Source organism: Caloenas nicobarica, chromosome Z (assembly GCF_036013445.1).
Source record: "Caloenas nicobarica isolate bCalNic1 chromosome Z, bCalNic1.hap1, whole genome shotgun sequence".
Taxonomy (NCBI): Eukaryota; Metazoa; Chordata; class Aves; order Columbiformes; family Columbidae; genus Caloenas; species Caloenas nicobarica.
In genome coordinates this window covers 28,241,041-28,257,295 of record NC_088284.1, presented here as the reverse complement: position 1 = coordinate 28,257,295, position 16,255 = coordinate 28,241,041, and the positions used below count along the sequence as shown (strand labels likewise).

General features: G+C 43.2%; 1 protein-coding gene across 1 annotated transcript in view; it reads left to right on the top strand.

Moving 5' to 3' along the window:
- The first annotated feature begins 3,094 nt into the window (after window positions 1–3,094).
- ELOVL7 (ELOVL fatty acid elongase 7) overlaps window positions 3,095–16,255 on the top strand; it is a 32,406-nt gene continuing 19,245 nt past the window's right edge. The window contains exon 1 of the mRNA XM_065656488.1: window positions 3,095–3,246. The gene's annotated coding sequence lies outside the window, so the exon portion shown is untranslated. The remainder of the gene's footprint in view (window positions 3,247–16,255) is intronic.

Sequence of the window (16,255 nt, the reverse complement as noted above, 5' to 3'; positions counted from 1 at the left end):
CATTACCTGCAGTGCATATCCACAGAGAGAGGAGGGAAACCTCTTTGCACAACTCGGGTCATCCATAGGCAGATGAGCGAGACTCTGTCCTCGCCTTGTGCCAAGGCAAAAGTGGTGATACATACCTGAGGAGGTACTCTAGGTGAACCTGCTTTAGCAGGTGGTCTGGACTAGATGATCTCCAGAGGTCCCTTCCAACTCCAACCATTCTGTGATTCTGTCAGTTTCTCTTCTGTTTGGAAACTGCTCGTGGAAGGTCACTGCCAGCATTACACAAGGACCCATGCATGGATCTCCAGAAGAGACCTAGGCAGAGAAATGTTCAGAAACACCTCAGGTATACAGAAGACACTGTTCTGGTGCAGATGATCAGGCTGAAAAAAGCAATTTTTTTTCTGCAATAAGCAGTAAGCAAAGTCTGAAAGTAACTCCAACTGGAAAATGAGAAGGGACACAGAGGGTCCTTTTGTCTCCAGTCCAGATGCCAAACACACTGTGCTGTTACAGCTGTGGAATACAGGCCATTTTCAACAGAGCTAGCCTGGGACAGGTTTGGCAGTTGTGACTCAGAATACCTGTACAGGTGCACAGGCAAACCAGATATTTTCCAGGAAAGCAAAGCGTGCAAACAGGTTTTGGGTATGTTTGCATCTCTTCAAGACGGGCATGCAGATAATCTGCTGGTGTTCTTTGAATGACTACCGTGTTTGGTTACAACTGTTAACTATTTCAGCAAAAGTTCCCAACACTGTTGGTGCAGTAAGGAGTGGCTCCTGTTATTCTGCTTGATAAGCCCTTCAGGCTTCAAATACACCTAAAATAGTCTTAAAACACAGTCTCATCAACAGAACGACAGCCTAAACATGCTTTAGTCAGTAGAAGAATAGCATCTGAGCTATTTGGATTCTAGTAAGGCAACAAAATAAGGAAAAGCGTTGGTTAGCAGTAGTCATGGCAAGCACAGTTCTTCAGTCAGTGTAGACCACGAGTTAAGTCTTCAGCATCTTGTAAAATCTGGAAAGCTGTCTCCATTGTCTACATTCGTTCTCCCCTTGCCCTGTTCTTGGATAATGAATGTCGACAACTTGAAAGATTACTTAATTTTACAGGAAATCTCATGTGCAGCTTTCGCGTGCTAAGCTCTGAGAAAACCAGTTTGCTGCTAACTCCCTCTTTTACAATTTAAATGCTTCTGATTCTGCTTTCTTTGTGTGTGCAGGTTACAGCTGTCTCCTTCATGCTGCCTTTCCTCTGCTGCATGTTAATCATTTACCTGCCATGAGCAGGTCAACCATTTTCTGTGCTCTCCCAGCCCTCACAGGCTTGCTTGATGGTTCAAATTACCTTTGCTCCCGAAATGCATGGAAGCCAAAGCCACTTACTCTCTTTATGGGACTCCAAAGAGAGAAATAGAAGCTCTTGCTAACACTGTTGGCGTGAAATGTGCTACCTTGCATCTTGTAATTGTTGTTATTTTTTCCATTAATGAGAACACCCTTGTATTTTGAGGTCTACAGATGACCTACTTACTTTTTATTGTTATGCACCACAGTGTCCCCTTTTGTATCAGCCAAAGCAGCCCTATCAGGCATGGCAAAACAGATATTACAACACATGAGGAATATTAGTTGCTTGCTGAGCCACATAGGCACATCCCTCTGGACGAGTCAAGACATTATTTTTAAGGCTCCCAAGGGCTCTGTCTGAGCAGGGATATGCTGGTTTCTAAGGTCTATTTGTAGTTTTTCTTGGCTAATGTCTTATAACAATGGTTTTGAATTAAGAACTCAGAGAAAAGGGTCCAGCTTCTGAAAATTAAGGGGGTGGGGTCGTAGGGTGTTTTAATTTGATTTTGTGATTTCCCCCTCCTAGGTGAGGCATACAGTATTGCTCAATGCATTATTATATTTCTACATACCACTTTTGGCCAAACCCGGTGATCTTATTAAGAGGCACTTTCAAAGGCCCCAGAATTTCTTCACCTGTCATAATTTTAACAATTCCAACAGGAGCATGAAGCAAATCCAAAAGCTCAAGGTCCTCCTCCTCATCTCCAGCCTAATCAGCCACTTGGTGATGTGGAGTTCCTGCAGGATCCCTCTTACAAGCTATGCTTCTCCACCCCCATCCCACCACCTGTTTTCCAGCATCTTGGAATATTCCCACACTTGTAACAAGCTTTCTATGCTGATTCGGTCTCTTGTGATCTCAAACTTCTGGCTTGAGTTTCTCACTGTCTTCCAACTCAGAGGCCCCTTCTGCATTTACACATTGACTATATATTCATTTAATAGCATCAGCTCACGGTCCCTCCATCTTCTGTTTTTCTGCACATCGTAAAAGGACCTTGCCTCTTTTCTTCCATTTGCCTTCATATCCTCTCCCTGCTCTCAACTTCGTTCTGTCTTTTGACTCAAGCTGTCATCTCCATGCTAACCATCTCAAAAGGCTGTAATTTATGGCTTTCTGTGAACTAAAGTGACAAACTAAAACGGAGCACCAATTTACACGCTAGGAATTGCCTATCACCGTTCTTTGTGCTCCGTACTTCTCTAGATGGGAGTCATTGGGGAGCGTTACCTTCATCCTAAATAGCTTCTAAGAGAAGAGTGCTGCAATCTTTTTGGGGTGGGAGCGCGCCCTAATGCAGTGAGCTAAAGCCGATCGGTTGTGCTTTGGTTTTTAAACACTGAATTATTACATCTTCCTAGTGTCGCCTTGAGTCACTCCGAGTTGCCACAGCGTCAAGAAGCCGCGCAGCAATTCGCACTTCTCCGTGCCGGCAGAAAGCGCTGGCGAGAGAGAAACCTCGGGGCGCTTGGAGAAACCCCCGGACACCGCCGCGGTGGATATCGCCACAGGCCGAAAACCGGTTCTCTTTCCCCTGTTCCTCGCCTCGGTACCCCGGAGAGCCCGGCCGCGGTAGACGGGGCAGCCAGCGGGGCGCCAGGGCCGCCTCCCGCCGCCGACCGCTCGCCCGCCCTCGGGCGCCGCTCATCGAAGGGCGCCCGGCCCCCGTCTCCGCCCCTCGGGAGGCGGCGAGAGCGGCCGGGCCGGGCCGGGCCGGTGACTCAGGGCCTCCGGGGCGGGCGCGGGTGCGAGCGCGGCGGGAGGCGGGGCCGCGGGAGCGGGGCGGAGCGGGGCGGAGCGGGGCGGGACGCGCCGCCCCCGCCTGCGCGCTCCCCCGCCGGCCGCGCAGTTTCTGCCCGGCGGCTGCGAGCGCAGGTGGAGCCGCGCCGTTGCTGTGTGAGTGGTCCCGGCAGGAGTGGGAAACTTCGGAGCGCGGGGCGGGGGAGGTACCGGGGGCTCGACGGGTCCCCGCCTGCCGCCCGCTGGCCTCCGCCGCCGCGGGCTGCGGGTGGTGCGGAGAAGGGGCGCGTCCGGCGTTCTTGCACGGAGCGGCTGGGCGGGATGGGGATGGGCCCCGGGGCGCTTCCTGCCCGCGTCCCCCCAAAGCTCCCTGGTTGCGCTTGCACCCCCAATGCCTCTCCCGCAAACCCGCGGCCGTGCCCCGCCGTGCCTCTTCCCACTCCGTCCGCTGGCTGCACCCGCAGCTCCGGTCCCTGTCAGCACTCTGCTGTGCCTTATCCCCAAACCCTCAGGCTGTGCCCCACGGTACCCTTCTGTACCTCACAGCCTACGCTGCCTGGCCCCCAGGCTTTCAGGCTGTACCCCACACCACATGTTCCCCCAAGCACCCTGCAGTGCCTGTCCCCCCCAACCTTCTGGCTATGGCCCCCACATGCTGACCTCATCTTCCTGTCTTGAAGAACAATTCGCAGCAAGGATGAGGCATGGGGATGGCCTCCAACTTGCACAGGAGGCTGCAACATGGATTTCATTTTTGAAAAATGCCTTTCCCCCAAACTCGCCCCAGAGAGAAGCGTGGTCCCAGGCATCAAGAAATGAAATGGAGGCTTCTTTCTCTGCAGGGGCGAAGACTGGAGGCAGCCAGCACATGGCCCATACGCTTAAGATGATTATGTTAAAATGTAGGGCTGGAGTGATGATTTCTAGTCAGGGGTTGTCTAGCAAGTTAGAAGTAGAGTGGCTGTCTGGCTTGCTGTCTTCCTCCTCCTCGGAGACAGGTCTCCTCTGCTGCTGTGCAAGGCAGGTCCATCCCTAAGGACTGACAGCAGCAGCAAGACCTTGAGCTGAGGAAGCAGGTGGGTGCCCGTGTGTGTGGCTGATGAGGCTACATTGTGCCGGTCTCTTGGACTTGCCTTTTGCAACCATTGATGTTGTGTATGTTGTTTGAGCACAGTAAGTATGTTGACAATTTCTAAATATGTTTTAAGTACGTTTATACTTTGGTTGGGTTCTGGGTGTCGCTGCCACTAGGATATAATTGAGTGATACTTGAAAAGGCGTAGTGAGGCTGCAAACCACTGATTTCTTTGCTTGCTTGTGTAGGAAATCAAAATGAGTTAACAAAAGGTGTTCGGACAAACCAGAAACCTTGCAGCTGTGTATAGATACCCTTTTCCATACGCCATTGTAACCGGGTCCTTTCCAGACCCGTCTGTACTGAACATTGCCATGTAGGAGAAGTTCGAACAAGTTTTTCTGGTTATCATGAGCAGCCTGGGAACAGCGTGCTGCCTGACTTATTCTGCTGCTCAGCATCTGGGGTGCTGCCCAGGAAGCATGCAGGCTGCCTTGGAGCTGCCTTGGGTAGTAAAGGTGTTATCATTGTGTATTGACACTGCATTAGGCAGTGTGGGTGTACTCTGAAAATGCTTCACTTGAACTTGTACATTTGAAGAAAAAATACAAAGACTTAGGATATGAAAACTTAGCCAAACATAGGCTTAAACTCTTCCCAGGCAGCACCTCTGTTGCAAGTGTGGGGAATAACTCAACTTTATGGTATTTCATTATAATGTGTCAATCAAATTTCTATTAAATAGTATTTATTTACTGGTAGAGTGAGGCAGGTTATGGTACAGGAAACAATATTCATGGAATGTGTTGGGAAAAGTGCCACAGCATTAGTTGAGTAATACATGCCAAATAGGATTTACCTAGTTATGAAGCTTGCCGAGTACCATGAAATACCTATCAACTAATTACATACCAGTAAAAGAGCTAATCGGGTACATTTTTGTATCTTGACATGACTAGACAACCTTTGCTGTGTGTGCTCTCCTTGCTGCTTTGTGCCCTTCCTGGCTTTGTTTCACTTCAGTGCAATAAACCAGGAAACATTTTTTTTTTCCCCTGCCTTGGGCTCCTGCTCTTCCTCTTGAATCTACTTCTTCCCAGTGCTTCTGGTTTAATGCTTATCTTAACTCTTCCTCTGTCCTGCCCTGGTCCGGTGGCTTAACATACAAATTTCTGGAGCTGTGGGCAGATGCAGAGCGAGGCGGAGGAGTGAGCAGTGCGATGGGCACTGGAGGTGTGCATGCTGAGACAGAAGTGGGAGGACATCAGCTTTGTGTTGTGTTCAGGTGCAGGAGATGGGAGCCAGGATCCCTTCCTGGATCTTCGTTAGCTGTCTGTAAAATCATGTTTGTCGTATGCTGGGTCTAACTTTGCAGACTTCAGGTGGCACATGTCCCGCCCCGATGCCTCTCTGCCTCAGCATGGCTGTCAAAGGCCACCGCCCTGTAATTCTCCTGGTGAAGGCTGGTGTGAGGTCCCTGATCTGCCTCAGCCAAAATGAGATAGTTTGGTTCCCAACTATGTGTTAAACTAATCTGATTTGCTTTGCCTGCAGTGGATTAATGACCATTTGTAAGATATGGGTAGTACAGCTGTGGTGCATAGGCAAGGATGAATAGATGAGGTGGTGTCATCTTCAGTGGCACAGCATCACTTTATAAAAACAATTTTATAGCCCAATACTCATTGACTTCATGCTAGTGGTTGTCCGAAGCTTTAAGCTACTTCCCAAAGCCTGTGTAGCTGAAAAGGAAGAAGTATTCCATTCCTCTCACTCCTCTTCTGTCCTTCACTTCAGCTCTTCACTGTTCTGGTTTTCTTTCCCAAGGTCACAGCAGGTGACACACACACAGATGCAGTGTTTTTATCAGTTTCCCCATTGCTCAAGTACATATTAAGTTTGAGAACTCACAGATTTGATTATGTTTTTCTCTATTGCAATTTGTGGATGCTTCAGAGTATTTAGGAGGAAGCTGGTCTGTGCTTGCAAGCTGCCCCTGAGATGGAAAGAGAGGGAGCTAAGTACTGGGAAACTCAAACAGAAGCTATTTCAACATTAGGAGTATCTGTTGCCATAAGATAGATGTAAAGCATTTCACAACAGTTTCATGGTTGTTTTAGGTTTAATTTTAGGATGTTTATTCTCACTTAAAGTTACTTTACATGTTATTTAGACGCTGGGTAGTTACTCTGAATTGTTGGGCAGTGCTCGGGATCAGGTCCTGTGTGCTTGTCCAGGGGCCTCCGTGCAGTATCCAGGCCCAGTGCTGCAACTAGAGGGTAAACACAGCCTAAATGGTGGAAAGTAAACCTTTTACTCCTTGAAAATATCAAATTATTAGAACAAAAACATAGCATTAACAAAATAAATTATTCACTTTGCAGGCTTGATTGTACTTTTTCTAACATAGTTCCTTTAAAAAGGAAGAAAATGAAAGCCAGAGAGTCGTGCAATAGTTTTATTTTCTGTAGCTTGTTGTCACATACATTACAAGAAGTTTCGCAAAGTTGCAAGTGATGTAGCAGTTAAGATTTTTTCTGTCCTTCTGATACTTATTTGAAATCCAAAAAGTAAAAAATTATTTCAGCTGAAATGAAATGTGTGAGCTTACACTGATGGGAGACACTAGAGCAACTCAGGTGTCTGTCTTTTGTTTCAATGTTTAATGCTGACCATTGAACTGGAGATGTTGAATAGGTGATGCTTTAGGGGTTTTTTTGTGTTGTTTTTTTTTTTTTTTAATTAAATTCACATAATAAAATGCTTTCCATATGTCTGATGTATATCTTGACTTTTGATTTTTTTTTCTGCATGTATTTTGCTATTTATGTTCTGTCTGCTTATGATGGTTACACAGAACATTTTATTACTGAAGTTGTTGACTACAGAAGACCTATAAGTAGTTCATAAATTGAGTAATGTAAGAAGAATACACAGTTTAGAACACCACAGGTGTAAAAGTGTCTTGGTTGTTATCTTGGTTCTGGATGAGAATCTATGGAACTGAATTTCAGTAGCACTTTTAACTTGGAAATCCTGAGCTAGCACAAAAAACTCATCTCTTAAGAACTACTTGTAAAGCCTATGCAGCCCAAAGCAAGCTCTGGGTTCCCCCTGCAGAGTAGCACAGATGTCATGAGGAGAACAAATATAGGTGTCAATAAACTCTATGAATCATCTTATTTGCCAGGAGCAATGGTATTCAGATTGCCCCTCTTAACTGTGTCAGGGCTCTATTGCTTGTCACATTAAAAGCAGTGAACACTGACTTTGATCTCCACTCCTGACACCGACTTAGGCTGGTGGTGTAGTTTCACCAGCATTTCTTTTATCTTGAGTGCTTTTGTCCTTGTGTCACCTTTCTGTTGTGCTGGTATAACCTTTGGTGAAGCACCGAAGAACTGGTCTGGGTTAAAAATACCCTTTCCTTTTCTGTAAGGCTGGCTCCCCCACCCCGGATCTGTTTCCCACTGCATTTTATTATGCAGCCAGAACCAGCACGAGTCAAGGGTGACATGGGAGCAGGTATGAGTAATGGGGGGAGGGCTTGAATAAATTGACATTGCTACCCTTAAAAGTGCTCTTAGAATTGCAAACTTACCCTGTAAACAGTCGGACTTGTTCTGCTTGAGAAGCTGCTTGTATCAGCTTTATGAATTCCTACATGCTGCCTGCGTGTGTTTAATTGTTTTGTGAATTCTTTGTAGTTTGGATTATCTTTTATGTTGATATGGTGCCTTGCACACTGGGCTCCGTGCCTGGAGCCTCTATTCAAAGTCTTTTTTTTTTTTTTTTTAAAGCAGTACCTCACTAGATGTGTGTGAATATGACTGTAACTTTGCACGGTGCACTGTAAAAACCTGTACAAAGGAAGAGTAAGTATGTACAGTGCAAAAGTTGTTAAGTTTCTACAGGCATCAATGCCCTTATCACAGTGATGGCATGCTGAGTTTATGGATATGTCTGAGATAAAAACATAGCTTACTAAGAATAACTCTATTCCTTTTATTCTTTGTTTTCTAACAAAAGAAGGGGACAACTCTTGCTGGAGTCTGAAACACAAAGATCAGTTTGTTGATTTGGAAATAATTTGCATTGTATCATCAATCCTGAAATGGCTTAAAACAAAGTCACAAAAACCTGATTCAATGCTTCTCTGTGTACTTTCAGAGTGCTGGTATGGTTCACATTGGTACCATGCCCTTTTTTTTGGGAAAGTTATTTGAAGTGATAAGTAGATTATTTTCTTCTTTTTTTAAATTGTGTTTTACCTGTTCCATTAAAAAGTAAAGTGTGTGGAAATCATTACCAATAGCTGAAGCTGATTTTTTTTTCATGTGTACCTTAGCAGAGTGCAAGGTGACTGGGAAGGAGAAACTCCTTGGTTTAGAAATGGTGGTGGTGGTGGTGGAGGAGAAAAGATCTTTTTGAGGGAGGGAAGAAGTGTTTCTCTTTTAGTTGAATTTTGAAATACAGTATTTGTCAAATGTATCTGATTTTTTTTTGTATAGACTTTAAAGCCAATTTTTTTTTTTTTTTCTTTTTGGTAAAATGTTTTTTGTATTGTTTTTAGTGGCACCAAGAGTATCAGGGTTATTGGCCAGATGTGCTCATTTATGCTGTGCTCACTCGATTAAGTAAATATTCAGTATTTTTTTACCACGTGGCATTACAAATAGATGGAGGTAGGCAGCATGGAAATGTCTATAGTCTGTTCAGGGAAGTAATAGCTGGTAATGTTGCCTTCTCCTGTACAGGTGAAAATTACTTTGATTCAGTTATATTGCAAGTGAATACTTCAGTGTATTTTACAGTATTTGCATTTACAGAATCCAGTACAATCCCTTTTTTGTTTGTTTAGAAGTACAGCTGGAAATATCTGGATTAAACACGTTCTTTAATAACTTTTGTAGTTGGAGTTCTGTGGCTTTCCTTTTCAGTACCGAAATAAAGATTTGCTTTTGAAACTTTAACTGTACAGAATGGATCTGACAAGCTTAATGAAATTGTGGTAATGCATTTTGATGCAGATCTGTAGAAGACACTGTGTACAAAAGCCAAGAGGGTAATGGAGTAAGGTCAGTGTTCACTGTCAACCTTGAAGCTAATCCTTTCACGAAAACTACATGTGAGCTGTATTCCTCAGAAAGCTTGTTACAGATACTAATTCCTTCAATTGCTTGCGTTATTACTTATGTGCTGACAACATTGTTTCTCTAGCACCTTTTGTTCTGTACCAAGATAGGTTGTTAAAGCGGAGTCTGCTTGAGTTCATTTTTACACTAAGAAGTGATAAACTGTAAGGCAGGGCCGTAAATAACTTTACATGTAGCTCTAGTGTTCAGGAAGTCCACTCATTTTAACTTCTAACTACGAATATGACTCTTACATTTTGGAGAAGGGAGGATGTTGGGAGGAGGGAGTGCAAAACGTAGGAGCTGTTAGAGCTCTCTGTGTCCCCCTTCGGCAAGTCCTTTAATGAGTATTTGAAATGTTATTGGGTGAAAAATCCCCCAGATGAACTTCAGTTTATCCTGAAACTATTTCTCATAAACTGAAGTTGATCAATTAGGAAAGCTTATCTGGAAGTTGCAGAAATAAAGTTCCTGAGCAGGGACTGGACTGTGCAGGGTTCTGGTTTGATCTGGGGATTTTCCCAATCTGTTGAAATGAGGCTGCTACTGTATTTCAAAACTGAACAGCTTAGATACCGCATTTGGACTACGTTTAAAAGTATGGGACAGAAAATTGCCTCTGGAACTGTGGAAATTGTGCAATTTGGTGTTCTTGCTTTTATCTTGTAGAGACTTTACACATATATTTGTGGAAGTGTGATTGCATGACATTGGTTACTTTCTTCCAAGCTGCTGGAGCATCAGACAAAACTTAATTGAATCTAGGCAGACTTTTGTGATAAGCAAGGGAGCTGCTTTTACAGATGGTGGAATTATATGACCTTGACTCACTTGTTGAGACAACAACAGTGGGAAGAGGCCCAGTCTTCCATTCCAGTCAGTGGGAAAGCATCAAGCTTTTTGGATATCATCAGCTGAATGAACCTGCAGCTATATGATAGTGAATGCAGGTGAAAGGAAACTCCTTGGTTTGAGTGTGAACCATAAAATAATCTTTATGTGAGGTAGAAGAAGAGTGGAGAGAAACCACTCACTGTGCTTTGGAAGCCTGCTTGGGCGATGAGGGCTGTAGAGTTGCTTTAGGTTTGGACAGTGGTGTGTGGCCTGGTAGTTTTGCATGGTAACTGGAATATTGAACTGGCACCCAGCACTTTGGTTTTGTTCACAGCTTTGCTGCCCTAACTGATGGAAAAGGTGTTTGGTTTTCTCTGTTTGAGTGCCCCATACAAAAAGGGAACCATACACACTGACCTCTTCTGCAAAGCACTGAAACCTGTATGTAAAAATACTATCTAAGACTTTTTTTTGATAACTTAAATGCATAGTTATATATAAGCCTAATCTTTCTTTGTACTGGCAACAGTCCAGTTTTCTTCTCTTTATTGCCATTGCATACTGAGTAGACTATTAGACACTTGTCTATTTCTTGTATACTGGTGTTTTACAGGAACATTAGTATTAGGCTGAGTATTCTGCTGCCTGCCAAGCATCCGTGCTGGAAGTATTATTGTATCCTGTGTTATTCTGATATGGCACATCCACTGCCTAATGCACTTTGTTGATGGGATACTTTTTTTTTTGAGCTATTTGTATTTGGCAATCTTTCAGGATTAGAAAGAGGAAAAAAAAATAAGTGCAGTTGACTTGGCCACATATAACTGTGCATCTCTACACACTGTCTGGCTGAGCCGATCTATTTTAAACTCCAACAGTGTCTTGTCATCCTGGGTGGTCTCTGAATGCTTGGAAGGATGGTAAAAGCTACATTCTGCTGTAGTAGTGGAAAATACTGACAGAAAATCCTTACAATATACCTGTGATTAAACCTGTGCATTAATGTGAGGTTTCATTCTGTTCTTCTGTGAAGTTATTATTTGGTGTTTTAAGCTGATTTTAAAAAGCTCTATTGTTACAAACTCACAGGCTGCTTAATGCTGCTTTGTACACTGTTCTTGAGCTTCCTCAAAGTGCAAAATAATGAAGATATTAAAAAATTCCTCTTAACAGAGGAACTAAAGTCTAGCTAACTAGATCTGGAGCAGAAGTAAACCTTCACAGCTGTGTAATGCTATTAATATATTTTGCCCTTAATATCAGCCTCTACTTTGCATTTTGTGTTATGTGAATTCCTTCATGTTGATTGCTTGGAAATTGAACAAAGAACTGATGTATTTTTAAAGCTGGATTTTTATAACAAGATCTCATTTAAAAAAATGTTGTAAGACTTTTGCTAATCAAGCCAGTTAATGTTTCTAGGTGATGGAGAGTTTTGTTTTCATGTAAGCTCTTGGGATTGGGTTGTTAGCTGAATACTGTCCCACACAGCATTGCTTTGCCCTTGGAGCAACCTTTTTCTTTTGCCTTCATAGGACTTTGACTGCTCTGAGACACCTTGACTGGATGTTTCCTCTCTCTAATGCTTGTAGGCAGCTATGAATGTTCCTGTTCCATACTGTTTGAGTCCTGACCCCCAGGACTTTCACAGGAACCCTTTGGAAGTCCAACATTTCTTTAGTCTTTAGAAGGGTACCTGCACAGTAAGTGGAAAAGAGCATTTCTGGAACTGCCCTTAGAACTGAGTCAAAGCAAAGTTGCTCCCTTTTTTGTGTTCACACTGTGTGCCCAACCTCTGTCGAACTGGATCACCCTTCAAGGGGTACGGTCACCTCAAAAGGGAGAGGTGCTGTGGAAAGTTATTGACAGAAGAAGTAGTGCAAACAACGTACTCAAATTTCAAACAGAATCAAACAGGGTTTCACAATATACTAATTTCCATATAGCCATCCCTGGACTCAAGGTACAAGCACAATGCAACCCTGACAGTGGCTTTGACTACAGGATGAGTCTGCAGGATCATTTCCTCCAACTGTCCCTAATGTTCAGATATTTCTTTGCCGTTTGTTCTCCGTTCGTCTGTGATTCCTCCCTTGAGTACAGAGTACAATAGGCACTTACTGGAAAACATCTGGCTTTTCCACCTCACCTCCATTTCTGAAGCTGTATTTCACGTCTGCAGTAACTCTGGTCAAGTATAAACTAATTATCTCTCTTTTTTTTTTTTTTTTTTTTTTTACCCCTTTAAGTGGAGATTCTCTTTGGAATGCAGGAGAAAAAACAGGAGCGTCCAGAAAAATTAGAAATTCGTTCATATTCTTACTGCTCTGTTTAGTTGTTCTCATTGAGAGTCCTGAGTCTCCAAACAACAGTATAACGTACCTTTGTGGGTTGCCTGACAGTAATCATCACGAGTATATTTTGTAGTGATAAACTAGGCCTTTTATCATGCTGAAGAATGCTGATTTAAACAACATCAAACCAAACAAAAATGCAAGGCCTTTATATCTCATTGCATATCCCTCAGTGATTTGGAACCTCCAGCTGCAGCTGTACAAATTATCAGCTCTGAGCTGGAAATATTTAGGATGTGGCAGTGTAGTAGCTTCCTGGAGCACTCCAAAAAGCACATTCACAACAGCACTTGGTGTGCCAAGGCTGAACTTGGGAGCAGCCGCAATTTTTATGGTACCATCAACACACTTCCTTGGGTAGGGGGAGTGTTCTGAGACTTCAGTTTAAAAACAGGCTTAGCACAGATTTCCTTTAAAATGGCTTTTGTCACCCTAAATAAAGCTCTGCCATCGCCTTTCGCTGTGCAGCCACTGCCTGTGTCGCACTTCCCCAGTGTTGACGGTTGCACTGCGTGGGTCCTTGCAGACGGTGCCAGACACAACTGGTTCTAGCTTGCTTTTGAAAGAACCTCCTAGGGTCGACGCAATTGCTAATATTTACAGTGCTCAACAGCATGCCCACTATGCTGTATGGTAGCTTAAAAAAAAAGGAGTGGGGGGAGGGTGTCAGTTCTAGGTCAGCTGCCTTTAAAATTTATGCCTGCCTAATGCAACACCAGCAGAATCGGAGCAGAAGGAATGCATTATTTTGCTGCTACGACCCAGAGGGTGGGTAGGTTGAGCAAGTACAAGGTGGTGGGAAACAATGGTAAAGGAAATCAGCCCACGTCAGCGTGAGAGAGTGGTGTGGGAGCAGTTCAGTTTTTGTAAATTGCTCCATGAAAGACTGAACAAAATAATATGTTGTAACTCCGCATGGGTGTTATCAGTGTTACTACTTACTAATATTCTGAACCCAGCAAGATTACAGCTGGTGCAATAAAAATTCCATAAAATGACATTGACTTCACACTGTCATTTTGCCACAGCACCTGCAGTGGCGGTAGCAGACTGTATGCTATAGGCTAGATATGACTGTAGAAAAATACTTCTTCCTTTGGTTATGAGGAATATTTTTCACTTTATTTGCCCAGCTCTTCTCTCTTAAGGTGAATATTGTGTTCTTAAGGTAATTATTTATATTTTTTGGCTCACCTTCCTATGAAACTTCTTTCTGCTGTATTTCTGTGTTACAAGAGACACCACCATCTCCCCATCTTTGTCTACCACAGGAGGAAATTTATGGTCTAGTTTTTCTATACTTATTTTTCTCTAGTGCTGAATAGCTACCAGTACATTGCCATTGATTACTTAGTTACAACATGTCTTTGGAAATAAGAAGGCTTGTCTGCCTTTTTTTTTTTTCCCATTAGTATTGGCTAGATTAACAAGATGTTATATGTTATCTGTGTAACAAATCTTATTCGCATTTGTTTTAAGGAGCCTTATCTGGAAACCGAAGTCTAGCTCTGCATTTCTCTTTTGTTTAGCTTGCATGCAGTGTTCCCCACTGTGACTATTTAAGTGATAGGTAAACACAGACTAAGTTGTTTAGCACTCCTTGGTAGCAAGCTGCTTCTGTTGGAATTAACTGGATGTATGAGATTCTCATGTGCAATTAACTCATATGCATTTACTCTTAAGTGTTAATGAGGATAGATGATATGATGGGCACAACTCAGTGACTCAGCTTGCTGCTGAAGGGAAGGGACAGTCTTACTCATGTACCTTTTCATATTTTGACATGAGTAACTTTAATCAGGCAGGTAAATACAAGAAATAGTACTCCTAACTGGAGTCAGTTGTAAGACATCCTACTTGGAGGTTCAAGAATGATACAGACTTCAGGTAATGGTATCACAGAGGACAAGGAGGGAGAGCTTTAGACTGATAACCAGTCTTGGCAATGTTAGCTGAGTCTGCTTCACTGAGTCTTCTTTGCTGGCCTGCCCTTTGTCAAGTATATTGGGAAGGTATTGATAACTGATATGAGGATGCTCTTATCTGTATTCCATGTGCTTCACCTTAAAAGAGGTATCTAGTAGAAAGGTGAAGACTCTTACCAAAGCATTCAAATAACTATGGTGTGCACTCAAGGAATCTTCATCACCACGATGAGAAGAAGTTAAATGTCATTAGTCCCATTTTGTGGATGTGTCCACAAAGCCCATTCATTTTTAGTCCTACAAAATGCAAGCTTTTGATGCCATCAGACATCTTTGATCTCTTTCATTAAAAGCATTTAGTTAGCAGTTGCACTCCCTCTGCCTTTTTAGACCTCACCTGTAATTGTGTCTTAAAAATAATATACTTCCTATGTAGTTTAAAAAACTCAGACTGTGCTTTCTCTTCAGTGCAGGTAAATACCACTCCTTACCCCTCTAGTTCAGCACACAGTTTTATATTCTGGTTTGCTTGTTACTAAGAAATATGTATGCACTTTAGAAACACCACAGCTGTAAATAATTCTTACATGTATTTATCAGAACTGTCCCTGCTGTAGAGGAAAAAAAAACCAGAATAGGTAAAAGCCCAGCATGTCAACATGTAGAGGAATGAGTGGGGAGCACAGGGTATATGAGTTAGCATTAACTGTGTAGTGTGGCTGAAAATACTGGATTGTGTTACTGCTGTCTAGCCCCTAGTTTATGTTTTGTGAAAGCCTGTTTAAAGTGACCCTAAGCTTAGTTGATCTGGTCTTGAAAGAAAAACTGAAATACTGCAGGAAGTTTTCTAGTTACATAATAAGCAAGAAGGAAAAAGGAGAATCTCTTAAGGCCTTTGGGTAAGGTGATTATCCTGAGTCAGATATAGCCCGAATATTAATTAATAGTTTGCCAAAGGTTTTTGATAAGGCTGCTGACATACCATTATCTAATGGAAATGAAGTTGCATCAATAAAAATAATTACATCATAAGTGAACCTTATTTTGACTTCCAGGTGAAAGTTGCCATGCGATACATGCCACAGGACTCACCATGTAGGCAGGGCTAGGTGACTTGTGAGCTGGCTGAACCAGAATGAAGCTTAAAGGAGCCAAGTGCAAGTCATGCACTGAGGGACCAACAAGAAGAACTTCCATTCTTAAGCTGGGTGCAAGAGCCACTCATCGCAGCAGAGGAGTGGGCAGGTGAGGCTAGCTGACTGCAGGATGGCTGTCATGCAAATTCTCGAGTAGAGGGTTTTTGGTGAAGGCAGGGAAGCACTGATAAGTTAAAATTCTAGGAGCTTTTCCCCCTGCTTATGTTTTTTACTTTCTCTGAAACATGGGCAATATGGAGAGAGAAAACTGAGGAAGATACACTGATGACCATGGTGTTCACTTCCCAACTGAAACTGGGAATCTTTTCAGGGGCCTACCCAGAAATCTTTCTCATATGCAAGTTAAACTGATAATTGGGTTCAGCCTTGTAAAGAAACTTCCTTCCAGGCTATGATTGCAGGGACTGTTTGAACTTGATGTGTCTTTCTATGTGATGCTGGACATTAGTCCCTAGGATCACTGTCACATTTGTCACTGCAGCGGCAGATGATCCATTTAAGATAGTGGCGATGCCAGATCTTTTTCCACCTTACTGTAGCACGATGTAATTTTCGTGGCTTCAGTTCTCATTTTGTAGAGTGCCCCTTGTAGCTTGTGATGGACTAAGTGATGACTTGCTGAGGTGCAGTGTGTGAACTTCTTGACTACAGGTTTAGTACAGGATCATCTATGATTATGCAGGAC